Below are 15,270 nucleotides of genomic sequence, written 5' to 3' on the forward strand. Positions count from 1 at the left end.
TTAAAACTTCACTTAGCAAGGGAGAAACTCTGAAGAAGCTTGAAGCTTTCAGGGTACATCTGATCACAGGAATATACATTCATTGTATGGACAAACCATCAAGTCACAGTGCTCTTCGGGGCTTAGTTTTGCTTTTCCTATATGGCATTTTACTAAATGACATGCTGGAGTGGACTTTTTTCCCATAGCTATAAAAAGAAAGGTGTGGTCTGAATGGCGAACTGGAAGCCAGAAACCTTGAATTCTGATCTGGGCTCAGATACTGATTTCCTGCATAACACAGAGAATATACCTTTATTTATTTATATTCCTCAGATGAGGAAACTGAGGTAAAAAGGAATACCAGTAAAACACAACTCTGCCATTAGTTCCTTGAGCCCAGCTCTAAGACTGTGTAAGCATCTTGCGCAGCTGCCAGACCCCACCTAGTCTATTACAAAATACCAAATTACTAAATGTTGTCAGAATTCAAGTCTCTATTCTCACTAGAGAAATTAAGCTTTCTTGCCCTTCTATTTTTCATCTTCCCCCTCTCCCAAACTGCCATAATAATGACAAATACAGCTTCATCTAAACTGCTCACTTCATCTCCCCAGAGGCTCTTACAGCTTTGTAGTGTTCTATTCGGGGGCAAATGAATAGTTACAAAACAAAGCAGGCATGGCGGGAGGGTGGGGGGGAAGTAGTAATTTTTTTTCTCTGAAATAGAAGTAAATGTTATTGCTGTATTCATGCTTAAAATAAATACCAAAAGCAACGACCCATAGTCAGAGTCTGGAAATACAGGCACTCTAAATGTTGACTTCAAATAATGTTGTGGGAATGGAGAATGGACTGAGACAACCTTAGCAGTGGATACGGAAGGGACAGGGAACAGCCTGCAGGCCTCTGGCCATAAAGGTCTGACAGAGCATTTGCCATTTATATGGCGGATTTAAAGAAACCAGGCTTTAACTTGGAAAGTTCCTAGTCTGTATAGCTGCAGACAAGCCCTTTCACATGGATACCAGCAAGACTCATCTGAGACACGAGCCTATTGTGCAGTTCATACGTCTCTAATCTGCTAACAGTATTGATACTGAACTTCCAATAATGGGCACTTCAGTTTTAATATTTATCATTATTCCACTGCTGATTGTTCAAGCAGGTACCTCTCTCATCTACCCTGTTGGACTTGATTGTCACCATGATTACTGAAGTCATCCACAACATCCATTATCATCAAGAGAAAACACTAACCAGAAAAGAGGAAAACACTTACCACCTTTCCTATGTTCAAACCTCAACCTTTGTTTAAAAAAACACCACCACCACCCCCCTCCAAAACCCCACTTCACATCAACTTCTGTGCACCTCAAGAGATTTAATTTTGCAAAAAAGACTTTTAAGGACTGTAGATGACGGAAAGAACCTATTGCCTTTAATGGCATAGGGTAAGTTCACAAGGCTGACAGCTAGAAAACAACCTGTATGATTAAAAAAATAAAAGTGAGAGAGAGTAAACTTGGTAAACAAATTAGTAAGTATGAACAGACAGCAAGTAACTTTCTCCTTTTTTCATATAGGAGAGTTTTCATATACATTTCTGTTCTCCCAAGAAGACGTTCTCCCAAGAATGAGTCTTCTCAGGTGTGACCCCGGTACAGAGCTGTGGGTCACTGGGCATCACTGGGGGAGCTGTCATTCCCTCAGTTAAGTTAGACATGATTCCCTACTTGAACATACCACTCGAATTTCCACTTTCTTGCATCAGCCCTAGAGGCCAGGCAATTTTGGTAAAGTTTAATTAAGCACACAGAAAACATGGAGCCCTGTTTACACAAAAGCTGAGATAACCTCCTGTAGCATACTGCCAACAAATGCAGCTATAACTCATAACTTCTAAACAACCAAAGCCTGTGCCTCAACTAATTTTAACAGTATGTAGATTATGCAAAACTATGAACTGAATACAAAAAAGGAATACTAGGATTAAAACATTAAAGAACAGACCCAAATCATTCAAGAAAAATGCTGTACACAATAGACAGAAACGCTGTTTACTTCAATCATCATTTTCACCCCAGTCCACCATCCTCGACCATCAAGACCACAGACAGTGAACCATGGAAGATACCTGTCAAAGGAAAGGAAAAATGACTCTGTCCCATTGGAAACCTAAGCCCGAGATCTTAATGAATTAATCTGCAGATACCCTTCCACTCCCAAACAAAAGCTCAAAACACTCTAACTGCCCCCAACACATCGGGGCACATTACTTCAACCAAGCAAACAAAAGCTCCTTGCTAGCTAAACACCACTGCCTATAGAAAAATCACATTGCTGTCACACAGACTGCAGAGACAGTAAATCCCACATCACTGCTGTCAGGAGAAAGCCAATGAAGGAATACCTCACTGAGTTTATTATGAGCAAGAAAGCCTCAGCCCACTATGATTCACTGGGTCAGCTGCTCTCAGTGAGTACCATTAAGTAGCACATGCAGATTTGAGGCACTTGTGTATTTTAATTTTCCTAATTACACTCAACCAACATGTGAAGAGAAGCTGACAAGATGGTATACAGTTTAGCTGAATTGCTCTCAGCATGCAGCGGCACTTCACTTTTGCCATACAGCTTTGTCTAGCCATGCTTTAAGTTAAAATAAGTAAGTCTGACCAGTGTACTTAGGTGCGTGGAGGAAGACTTGGCAAACTGTGGCATTTCCCACAGTTCTCTTATTTCCTTCTGTACTTGCCACCTCATAACAGGACCATCTAAAAGAAAAATCCTCTGCTAACTCTGCTTAGGTCTGGCAGATCAAATTCCACTTTGTTATCTCAGCAGGTATATTTATTACCTGTAGAAGACCTTGAGTCATCCAATACAACAGCAGAGTAACAGCAGTAACTAACTCATCTGTACTATGCTTTACAATATGCTTGTATCACGTTGCTCTGAAATGGCCACCAAGTGCCTGAAGCCACACCTGCTCAGGGTGGGACTACTGGGGAAAGCAAGTACTCCAACCTCAGCTGTTTTAAACAAAGGAGCAACTGGCATTTCAGAGGTGAGATCCCGATGTTACAGCCAAGTACACCTATCATCAGTTCTTGTGACAGTTCTGCCTGGTCTGGCAAGAGGAGAAGCCGCTCTGTGTCACCTGGTGGCTCACTCAGCCCAGGACAAAAGCTGCTTTTTCCACCGTGGCCTTCCCATGCCCCCCCACCCCCCCGCCATGCTCTGCAACCCATGGCACAGCTCCTCGGAACCAGCACACTGCTGAGGCCCGAGGGGCAGCACGCTCCAGCCAGCCAAATCACCTCTCGGCCGATTCAGGCACAGCTGATTCATCTCCAGCTCTCCACAAAACGCCCAGCACACACGCCTCAAAATTTGTACGCTGGGAATTGTGAAACTGCCTTTCTTCAAAAGTTAGGCCTGGTGATGAGTCTCCTAACCACAGATCCTTGCGTATGTCACAGCAGCAGAGTTGAGTATAAGCACTGGCAGCAGAGCAGTTCACACTACATCTTCTTCTGTCAGCCAAGACCTAGATGTTGCTGAGCTTAACAATGGCACTTCTGGGTGCTAGTGTGTGTTCAAAAAAGGAATTCTCTCTATAAAACAATGCACAAACATTTCAATGTTATTTTTGTTAAAAAAAAAAAAAAATCAAACCTGACTTAGGTGTGACTCCTCCATCACTTATCCAAATTATATTCTCAGTAATGGCTGCCGTGTCATCACCCATTCCTCCTCCCAGACTAGTTAAGTGTGTTTTCCTCATTATCAGAGCTCCTGGTCTCCTTCCATTCCCTGCTTCTCATGTTATCTGCTGCTTCCTCAGCCCAGCACAGATGTGAAAGATAAAAACTAATCTCAAGGAGACAGTTGAATACATCAGAATCCATACAGATGATATATCTGGGTCCAAAACACTACCTCTAGTCTGAGCTATTAACTTCTGTGAAAATCATGCTGTCCTTCCCAACACTTACAGCGCACACCATTGGCGACTATTTGTATTAAAGCCATTCCTCAGGTCAACCAAAGCAGCATTTCATTCTCAAATGAAATTCCTAAGCTACAGCTGCCAGTGAGAGGGGAAATGAGGCAAGTGCTTTCATTTTCCCAAGGGGAATAGCTGGTCTTTCATTAGAGCTCATGATGCAATGCCTCTTCACAGTTGAGCTTCCTCTCAACAAAAAGGGCAGAAAACGTTTTTTCTTAATCACCTCTACCCCCCATACACATCTCATTTATTGTATCGCAGATGTTTAGAGAAGCGGCACTCTCTTTTTAACATTTATGCTCAGTGCAAAGCCCCCCCAAGACTAGCTCAGCATGAATCCTCAAGGAACACAACTAAAACTGCACAGATTACAATTAAAAGGAACTGCAAATCAAGTTGTGGTCCCCAAAAAGAAGAATCACATCACATCTGGGACTTTATGAAAGTTCAAGTCTCACGGTTACTGCCAAACCCTAGTACTGCATGCAGTAAGAAAGCACTAAGCTAAGCTCAACAGCTAGCTGCTATGGGATGAGGCTGAGAAAAAGTTCCACAAACAAAGAAAACCCCCAAACCCTGAAGCCTGTTTCTTCAGGATCCTTGCCTTGAGACAGATGCATGGCTTCCCCAAACTGCTACTATAGGCTTCTATTTGTGGAGGGATACAAGAAAGTCTCTCTCCTCTATCTAATCTCCGATTTTCACAAAACTTCTAGAAATTAGCATCTCCTGAGGAATGGGGAACCAAGCTCCTCTTAATATTTCAGCTTGACAGACAAAGGAAAATATAGTGGACAAAAGGTTAACCTATCCCAGGAACATATTGAAGTATTTTTGTAAGAAATCTAAATAACAAAAGACCTGTGGGTGCTCAAGCCAACTTTTAAGCCATGTCAGTCCCTATCCCCTGCCCTCACATTTCATATTAATCCCACACATATCAGTGACCTTTGATTCAGTCAGATGAATAAAGTTGCCCTGATCCTGCTGTAAATTGTGGCCAGGAATAATTTTTGAAGTAAAGCGCTGAGGCTTTGACAAATGAGAAATGCAGCCTAATCTACATTAAAAAAAAAAAACAAACCAAACAAAAAAAAACCCCAAAACCCCCCAAAAACACCAAAACCCACCCCCCCCCAAACCCCTAAGTCTTGTTTAGTCATAAAAATTGCAGCTAATGCATTCTACTTACATCATGTTTGCATTAAAGAAAGGATTTAACTAACAGTCCTGTCATAGAACAAAAAAGCCCAGCAGAGAACACAGGAAGGAAAACAGAGAAAGGGACTTCTGATCTCAGTTGTTGCTACTTCTACAAGCAAGAACACTCTCTTTCCTACACAGCCTGCCAGTACTCCCACAGGAAAGAAAGAAATTGAACCTTGCAATTAAATTATTCTGAAACAAACAACTTGCTTCTTCCTTATCCTAACTCTTCTGAGAGCAGAGCAGGTTTGCCAGCAACAGCAATTCCTCCTTCCATCCCAGGGCAAGCCTGCACTCAGAAGATGCACTCTTCCTTCATTTGAAAGCCTGAAAATCACCAGGTAGAGCTACTGGTCATGTCCATCCACAGATGGTCAGTCAGAGACACCAGTAGCCAGAAAGGTATGGAGAAGACCAAAAGGGGGGCAGGGTAGCCAGGGAAAAGTGTTAGCATCCAAGCAGCTCCAAGCATTGCACCTTCTCACGCAGCTGCACCTTGAAATACTTGTGTCCTCCTGAATGGGGTGAGGTTGCTCTCTGGGTCAGGGAAAGGGGAATTTTCTGACAGGATGAATGTGGGCAGAATAATCTCTGTATCCTCTTTAGTACCTTTTGCTTTATGCACTCAGAGCCACCCAGTTCCCACCAGTCAGTGGCACACAGGGCAAAGCAGCAGTCTCTTTTTTAGAAAAAGATTTTGTTTTTCTAAGCAGGTTTGGTTGACCTGAGTCTTAAGTGATTATCCTGACAATCAGAGCGAGTCCACAAACAGCCTGCACCATGCCCTCCTGAGGTAGAAGAGAAGCAGCACCCACCAGGTCAGGTGTATGGTGCATCCAGCCTGGTATTCTGCCTCTGACAGCAGCAAAAATAAAGGCTGTTTTGAGCAAGCACGTGAGCCTTTTTTGCAGCCTCTCTGCTGGCATCCACGAATGTTGTAGCAGGAATTCAGAGGGCACCTCCCTTCCGAGTCTGTTCAGTGGCCATTTATGGAGCTGGTGTCCATGCATGCACATAAACCCTTTTTGAACCTGCTGATGCTGCCCATCTCTACACCTCCTGTGGCAGCAAGTTCCTGAAATTCATGACTGCCATCTGCTTTAAGCTGATCTTCTATTAAGACAATATATTTAACAGAAGTTATCTTCTGAGTGCCCCTTAATCCTAATATGGCAGGACCTGGTGAACCCAAGTTTCACACTCAGCTTATACATTACTTTTGTGATTTTGTAAACTGTGATCACACCCCTCCTTTTTTTCTTCTCCAAAGTGAGGAGCCCTGGTCCCCTTAGTCTTTCCTGAAGTAGCTGCTCCATCCCCTCAATCATTTTAGAGAAGGGCGACTAATTGCAGTAAGCCCTTCCTGAGATGGGGCAACCAGAGCTGCATGCAGAACTCAGGACATAGGCGCACCAAAGCTTAGGTGCTCTTTGTTTATTAATTTGTACACTACAGGTTTATGAAAAATCTTTATCTAAGATACCCGTGATGCAACATGGTCTCTCTATCAGGGCACTTCCATAATGGTTAAAGAAATTCCTGTGCAACTACCACAGCTTATAATTTTAGCATAATTTTACAAGGTACAGGCATTCCAGTTAATAAGTAAATACTTGCTACCTTCAGAGTATTTTCAGTTTTTCCAAAGTACCACCACACCACATGGCTTGGCATGCTAATGAAAGCCCTGAATTACAAAGGGTAAATAAAGTAAAGCATTATGGCTCCTGTCTGACCTCTCTGATATAAACACTCAGATGTTTATATGGTGAATATTTTTAAGCAGCAGAGAAACAAAAAAAGAACTCTAACTTCCCTTTATTCCTTTTAACAAATTATTTTCCTTCAAATAGAGGCAATATAAACACAGTTAATGTTCAGGCATTGTGAAAGGAAGGCTAGAAAAAGCAATCTATTTGTTGGTGACATTAAGATTGCTGCTTAAGTTTTGTTTAAGTTTATCATGACCTCACCTCTGAAAACCCCTAGTTACAAACCCTGTCATACCCTATATGGCTGTACTTTAACTACTGGCGCGCAACCCAGTTTTAAAAAGCCAGTCATCTGTTTAAAGTGAAAACCAACTCCATGAAGAATAGTATCTGAGGCTTGGCATTAAGATTCTGACCCCACACAGAAACACAGCAGGTTTTATGGAAAAAAAAAAAAAAAAAAAAAGTACAAATCTGCATATTATGACATTTTTAAAGCAATACAGTACATGATTTAAGTAACATTTCACAGCTGTTGCAATTCTGCAAATTTCAGTAAAACTAGATGTAAGAGGCATCACAAACAGTAAATAACCTCCTTCAGGTCTCTCCAGAAAGCATATGAGTTTTGACTGCTGCCTATTTAAGCCAATAAGGGGTTTAATGAAGTAAAATGGATTACCAGCCTCTTTGTGACCTGTGCAGCAAAATCTAGCTTTTAGCAGACAGTTAAGAAACAAGCTTATACAAGATATTGTATAGAGAACTAATTAGTTTATCTTGAAAAGAAGGTTAAGTATGGTCTGGAACCTGAGCTATTAATACAGTTAGCAATCAGACAATTAAGTAATATATTAGGACCCCAGGTCATTACGCCACAGTATTTGCATGTGACTCTGCAATGCAAGAATCCAACACGCTCCATCTAACAGAAGGCAGGAAGAGGTTGTTTGCAACAACCACCCCACAGGTCTTCAAATGCAACTATCTATATTTTACACTAAAACTGGCACTGGAAACCAACCAGCCGTTCCTGGGGAAGCACAGTGCAGGAAGAACAAGCCCCGTGCCAGGCCAAGGCATGCAGTCTTCTCCCCGTGGTTACTGCTGGCACTTCTCAAGTCTGAGGCAAGCTCAGTCATGGGCCTTGTCTCAGCAAAAGCTGGGTGATGTGCTGGTTTTCGCATGTGTGTCAAACACCATTTTATCTTTAGAGTAACATTCCCTTCCTGGGTTTGGCTGGGTAGTTCAAAGATTATGTCATCAAATTATTTTTTAAGCCTTCTGACAAAACCTGCCTGTATCGAGAAGAGGCAACAACTTCCTAACCAGGCTGAGCCTGCACATGGTCACAGTCCCACCATCCAAGTCATTTTTGTTTGGATTTGTTCTACTTGAAAGAAAAAAACCAAACCTCTTAAAAATTACACAGCAACAATTGTCATCTAGGAAATTTGTAATGTAATGCATTGGCTCTTCAGATATAGCGCAACCCTGCCAATTTTTCCCTTATCATGGACGTGACAATGAAAACAATGTTATTCAAAAAGATGCAAAGTCTTCTCAAGCAAATACTGGTCATGAGGGGGAAGTTCCTTGTTTGAGGAACATACAGTTCCCTCCAAAATTCAAGAAGTTACTGTCTCTCTCTTGGTCAACCTGGTGCTGATCTCATATTTGAAACTTTTCTGAAGGGAAAAAGCCTTCTTCTACTACACATGCATCTCAAAACCCCACAAAATTTAGGAAGCACAACTATCTATTTTTCAAATAAAATCTGCATTTTAAAGGCCTCAAGAGCCTGTAACAATAACCTTGGCGGGGGGCGGGGGAGGGATGTTAAAAGTTATAAGCCATCACTGGTATCTTTAGTAAAGTACACACCCTCTAAGCCAAAGTATTTTCTTAGTATGTTGAATATGATCACAATAAAACCATCGTATGCATTTACAGTCAACTTATGTAACTGCTGCTCTGTATACATACACATCAAATGGCAAGAGCTAAAAACTAACTCCATCTAAAACCCAATAAAGTTTTCAGTGACTGCACCTCTCCTTCAACAGAGCAAGCTAGGTTTCCATGAAATAAGCCCATAGGAAATATTTTTACACCAACACTACCTCTCTTGCTGTGCTTTGTGTAATTAATACTCTACACAGCTTCCATAGATATATTAAAAAAGGGAAGCCTCTTTGAAGAGACTGGTTCAAATTAGGTATTTCACATAGTGCAGACAAAAGGAGGCACCCCTGCAGTCTAGCCTGCATGAAGGATTTTTCTTCTTTTACACTCCAGAAAATTTATATCACCTAGCACATTTCATTAACAGCTGATACTGCAATGACTGCATCCTCCTGTACAGCCTTTATATTAGAATGTTTTTATTAAAAATAGGGTAGTATCCAAAAGACATTTCTGAAGCAGCACACCACAATCATTAGCTTTACCTACTACTGCCAGATCAGATCTGGCAAAAATTCAGCTCGGTATTTCAGGAAAGAAAAAAGGAGAGGGGGCAAACTAGGCAGCCATCTCAGCACCACCACCGTGTACTACTACAGCATAAACTTACATTGACCTTAATGATAGGATTTTACCTCTCTTTTATATCCCCAGCCTTAAGAGGTCAAATGCTGAAAAATAAATACCAGAACCCTTTAGTCAATTATCTGTCTCAAGGCTGCAGCAAACAGGAATTTTTTAGTTCTTTCCCCACCTTCATTCAATTTTACTAGAGTTCCAGATTGAACTTACTAAAGCTTCAGAGCTCAGATTTGACAGCTGTTCCAGTAAGAAGGAAAATGAAGAGTTTTGAAAAGGTTTGAACCAGTCTTGGATCCAGCTTTGCTGCAGCTCCCTTGCTTAAATTCTTCTCATCTTGCAGATGATGAATGCAGTTGAGTGGCTTAGATGAGAAGAAACTGGCAAAGGCAGTGGGCCACTGGACCTTAGCCATTCAGCCCCATGCCACCACCAACTAAAGCCCATGTCCTAGAGACCTCAAGCTCACACTGGTGAGGTAGTACTCAATCCTCAGATCTCTGCATTGTGAGGAAACTGACCCATTGATTCAGCAAGACTATGCCTTGAATAAACTCATCAGCATGGTAATGGTAACCTGCTTTCTGAGGGGTTTTAATCCCTTGTTTTTCTACACCCTGTTTTTATTACTCATACATTTAAACTGGATACCAAGCACTTCAGCTGCAAGCAGAGCAGGACTGACAAAAGGACAAGTTTCTTCAGAACTCGTATGTTCTCTAAAAAGAAAAACAACACACACTACTACCATTATGAAAAACTGCCACCAACTCGAGTCAACCCTTTTTGCAAAAATACACTTGCTGCCTAGTTTCAAGTATGAATTTGGTTTCCAGAACACACACGCACACACACATTTATTTCTCACAAATGAATCCAGATGCCTCAAGTTGTAGACATCCATGCTGGGACAATTTAAAAGATTACTGCTTTTAGCTGTATGCCTGCTTCTCTGCTAGATGCTACCGCTGCCTCAGAAACCAGTGTCAGCTGTCACAGTCCTCATCCAGTAACAGACCCACTACCAGGCTGCAGATCACTTCTACAAATACAGGAGGCTCCTTTCTTAATTAGGATGAACATAGTATTTTTTCCTTTTACAGGTGAAAAAGAACAGGATAAACAAATTGAAACCAAAAGCACTAGCAAAGGAAAGTGGGGCTTTTATTTTATTTTTGTACAGGTATTAAAAAGAAAAAAAAAGGCCACAGATTATATAAACAACCATTAAACAAGTCTGCAGCATAAGAGAACTACAGTGCAATAAACCCTTTACCACACAGGTCCCAACTTACCCAAACACTGTGCTAGCCTGGTGCCATGTATCAGCAGACAGTTTACACCACTAAGATCTCCAGTGGTGATGCCAGCGTGCCACTCGCTCCCGATCAACTCACAATTTCTGTCTCGGGGCAGACGATTCTGTAGTATTGAGTTGCTTCAGAATTACAGGGCAATTGTTACAATCAGACTTTTTTTTTTTTTTATGACATCAATAAAAGAGTGGGGTGATACCAGTGCTATTCAGATCAACACTGGCAGGACACAGTGGAGAGAAGAGAACAGAGTAGGAGGTCACAATGGGTAAGCTTTCAAGGGAGGTGTGAACAGAAGACTTTAGAACACAGTTGATGAATATCCCACTAGAAAAGCTGGATAAACAAACTTTTCTTCTGAGGAAAGGTCAGGAGAACAGCAATTAGGCTGCACTGGAGAACAGGGCTTGCTTGCTTACAACCTGATGCTATGGCCCAACTCCAAACACAAGTTATTTTGCCATGCTGGAGAATGGCCACCAGGAAACCAGAGAAGGGGGAAAGAGATTACATGCTTTGTTCTTAAGCAGCAAATGGTAGAATGTGTTGATTTTACAACAGAAAGTTCAAAAGTTGTTCTTTTTTTCTTTCCAAACAGCTATTTCCCTGCTTTTATGGGCAGGATGTTACAGGCACAAGGAAACACTGCTGCTACTCCACCTTTCCTTACACCCAACTTCTGCTTCAGGAAATGTAATTATGAAGCTCATGAAAGCATGAGATCTGTTAGAGCTGATACACATTTCAGGTGGAAGGAGAAGAGAGCCTACTAAAATTTTTCATAAAAAAACCCACCCTCGTTAATGTTAAAGAGAGTAGGGAGAATCGGTACCCACCACACCCTCTGAAAAAACACTCTCAGAAGACAAGACACATTAAAAAGGATGGGTCACCTTATGGACAAGCATGGGATAAGCTGAAAACAATAGAAATAAAGTTTCCTCAAACAAATAACAAATTCTGCAAAGGAAAACCACAAATTAATTGCCTTTTATTAAAAGTCCCTGAAATACTTCTGTTAACTTTTCCTGTACTTTAGCAGAAAATACTAAGAATCTTGATGTTTAATTCACATTTTTAGGGGGCAAAATAAAGCAAGCAATCTGGTATCAACTCCATTTAGACAGGGGATCAAAAATGAAAGTTCAAAAAAAAAAAAAATCACCCAACTGGAAACACAACGTTTACCTATGTCTATAAACTTAAACTTGTTAAGTTACTAAATTATACCACTAACTTATACTAGAAGTTTATCAATCTCAGGAGCCATTCTTAGCTTACAAATATACACATGCACACCTAAAACTATATAGTCGAGGGGAATCTCTTCAAGAGCTGGAAAAAATAAGAACATATCTGGAACTTCTGACAAACGCGAAAGCATTAGTCCTGTAAACAGACTGGTCAGTTCACACCCACTCTTCCATTGAGCATATATAACACAGGTCCGCTAAGACAACCTCTCTAACTGCAGACTTGCCATGTGTGAAGGACCTCAGCTTTACACACCTCAACCAAACACGTAATGAATTAAAGATTTTTTCTTCTTCTGTTCCAAACCTGTAAAGGCAATTTAGCCAGAACACTGAAATTCAACCAAATTTCTTTCAGTAGCTCCTTTATGTAACCTGATTACAAAGCCTCTTCAAATTAACAAAGGTCGTAGGTTCATGTAAAAAACTCTTCTGTCATGCCTAGTTGCATGGGGTAGGGAAGGGGGAGAGGTACACACTGTTGCTTCCTACACAGCGTCCTGGCCAGGCAATACCACATTATAATGCAAGACACAAGGAGCAGACCTCCAAACTGCAGACAACAGCAGTGGAGAGAAGGTATCCAGTTTTCTATTTTTTTAAAAGGTGTTCATTTAGCACCCAAACAATCATTTCCATCTCACTGACTTGTATTACAAATGCCAAAAGTTACAGTAGCATAGTAAAGAGTGTCACCTTTGCACATAAACTACAAGGCATCCCTGAGCCTAAGAAAGTTCTCTCAAGATGGCAGAGCCTGGTCCTTGATTATTAGGACCGTTCATTAGTAAGTCCTAATGAAATCAGTAGAGTTACTCATGTAGTCATTTATTAGAGGAATTAATTAGTACATCTTAATGAAAATCACTGTAGTTACTGACATAGGCTTTATAAACATACCAAGGTGACACACACTGATGCCCATGTGTGCACACATGCAGGGAAGAGATGTTTTTAGAAAAAATAACATGGCAACATCAAAGTGTGGAAACACGAGGACTTAAAGGGAGCTTACTACATGCTTGTAATCAAATGGGTTTTATGATGCAAAGTGGGAAGAAGCCAGCCACAGCTGGCTGTAGCATTATAAAATCAGCATTTCAGAAAAAGAACAGAGGCAATCTAAACCAGCAAACTACAAAGGATGCAAGTGATCCTAAGAAAAGATAATGCTGTGGGGTATACAACTTGAGATGCCACCACACCTTCCAGTTTTGCTTTAGTAAGCTGCATTTTGTTTGTAATTTCTTAATCTAGTACATCTTACAAATTTACATTATTGGAAAATTAACAGGAGCCCCAAACATCTTGACAGACTTAACCAGACTAGGAAATACCATATTTCTAGTAAGTCATAAGAAACTTAGTCCTGTCCTAAGGAAAGACACTGATCAAAACCAGTAACATCTTAATGTTACTGGTAATGAAAGGAGAGCATGCTCTCCCCAACTTGTACTCCTAAGCAGTTTTACATGGCCACACAATTATACTAGAAATGAAGCACACCTGCTTCCAGCCACCCTCCCACACAGACACACGGTGTTTTGGGTCATACAGCCCATATGCAGGACAGTCAAGGAGCCTGCTCTGGCACACAGCTTCCCAAAAGACCCTCTGCACCCGACAGAGGGGCAGACACTGTGCAGACCCTGCACCACGGTCCCCTCCTTCCACCGGAGTCCCAGCTCCGTGCCCCAAGCTGCAAAGGATGAAGCTGGGCAAGAAATATTTGCATTTTCCAACAGAATTAACCTGAGTGCCAGTTATGGAGCTGCACTCCTTTCCTGTTTGGCACATCTCGGAGTCCATCAGCCACCGCTATTTGTTTTTCCTGCCCACACAGGACACCTGCACCCAACCTGATTTTAAAACACTTTGAAGGGAATTTGTGTGCATGTAAACAGGCAGGTGCAATACTGTCAAGGAGTCATGCTCTTGTTTTAGTTAGTTCAGATGTTGCCAATAAAAAGGGTAACAGAATAATTTTCACCACAGAAGATTATTTTATATATCAGTAATATATGGTAGGTGGATGACCGACTGACTGCTCTAACTGGTGATACACTCGGAGCTGGTGGGTGGAGAGAGGCTCCCTGCCGGCAGGCACTGGAGGACCAGCCCTTGGCAGTGTCTTGCCCATGGACTGGGGGCATCAAACATGCTCCTGTGTATTAGGACTCCTCATAACCTGCGCTCCTAGTCCCTCTGGGAACTCTTCGCAAACTACTACTGGTTAAGAGAATAATTTGCCAGCACAACTGGAGATTCCTGGGAATATTTTGCAAATCAGCTGTAAACAGTAGGCTTAGCAAATCCTTTCTAAACATTACACATAACAAGGAAGCATTATCTCTGGACTCATAACCTCAGCATCCTTGGGTTTCAGTTTACAGTAAGTCCCATATATCTGTTTAACAGGACGTTTTGAAATACCAAGTTATCAGGAATGCTGGCAATAGGATACTAGATTTTCACATTAACTTTTCTAACATTACAAGATCTTCCAGATCTGACTGCTTCAGTTCAGAAGGAGTACTCCCACTGAAAGGGCTACCGCCGCCTTCCACCACAACAGCTGTTTGCAAAACGTGACCTCTGTCTGCATCCAAACCCTCACTGATATTTGCTGCCTTGATCCAAGCTGTTTAAGTGACCGTGTGTTGCTGGTAGCTCTGGAGTAGAAAAAGCACTGAACAAACCCAGTATAGTAAGATTAAAAACTAAGAATTAACATAAGAAAGAGGAGCCAAAAGAGCATAATAATCCTTGTTTAGATTTATAAAGAACAGAACACAACTCTCCCCACACCCAGACTGACTTAGAAACTCCCAACATCCAGCTTGCTTATTAGAAACAAGAGCCATCAAAATGCTGCCAAGGGACACCTGGCCCCTTAAGAGGCCTCTCATTTACTTTCTCTGCATCTGGATGATGGGAAAAGTCAGTATTTTTCACTCCTGCACTCAAACCAGGAATGAAGAGCCAGTTCAGATTTTGCCATGAATACACATGTAGTTTTAAGGAGATAAGGTTTAATCTAGGAGTCTTTAATTGTGTGCCTTGGAAGTGAAGTGCTGAGCAAGCGCAGGTTATAAGCTTTACTATGAACTTGAACACGACCACTAAATAATGGGTTTAAGCACGTTTCATTGGAAATAAGGCTATAGAAAGGTACTTAAAATGCTTTCAGGAGACAAATACAGCACATATCCAAGTGTCAAATTGCAACAATAATTTGCAAACAG

General features: G+C 41.5%; 1 protein-coding gene across 3 annotated transcripts in view; it reads right to left on the bottom strand.

Moving 5' to 3' along the window:
- RASSF3 (Ras association domain family member 3) overlaps positions 1-15,270 on the bottom strand; it is a 115,242-nt gene that overhangs the window by 6,960 nt on the left and 93,012 nt on the right. The window lies entirely within an intron of this gene.

Source organism: Harpia harpyja, chromosome 23 (genome assembly GCF_026419915.1).
Source record: "Harpia harpyja isolate bHarHar1 chromosome 23, bHarHar1 primary haplotype, whole genome shotgun sequence".
NCBI lineage: Eukaryota > Metazoa > Chordata > Aves > Accipitriformes > Accipitridae > Harpia > Harpia harpyja.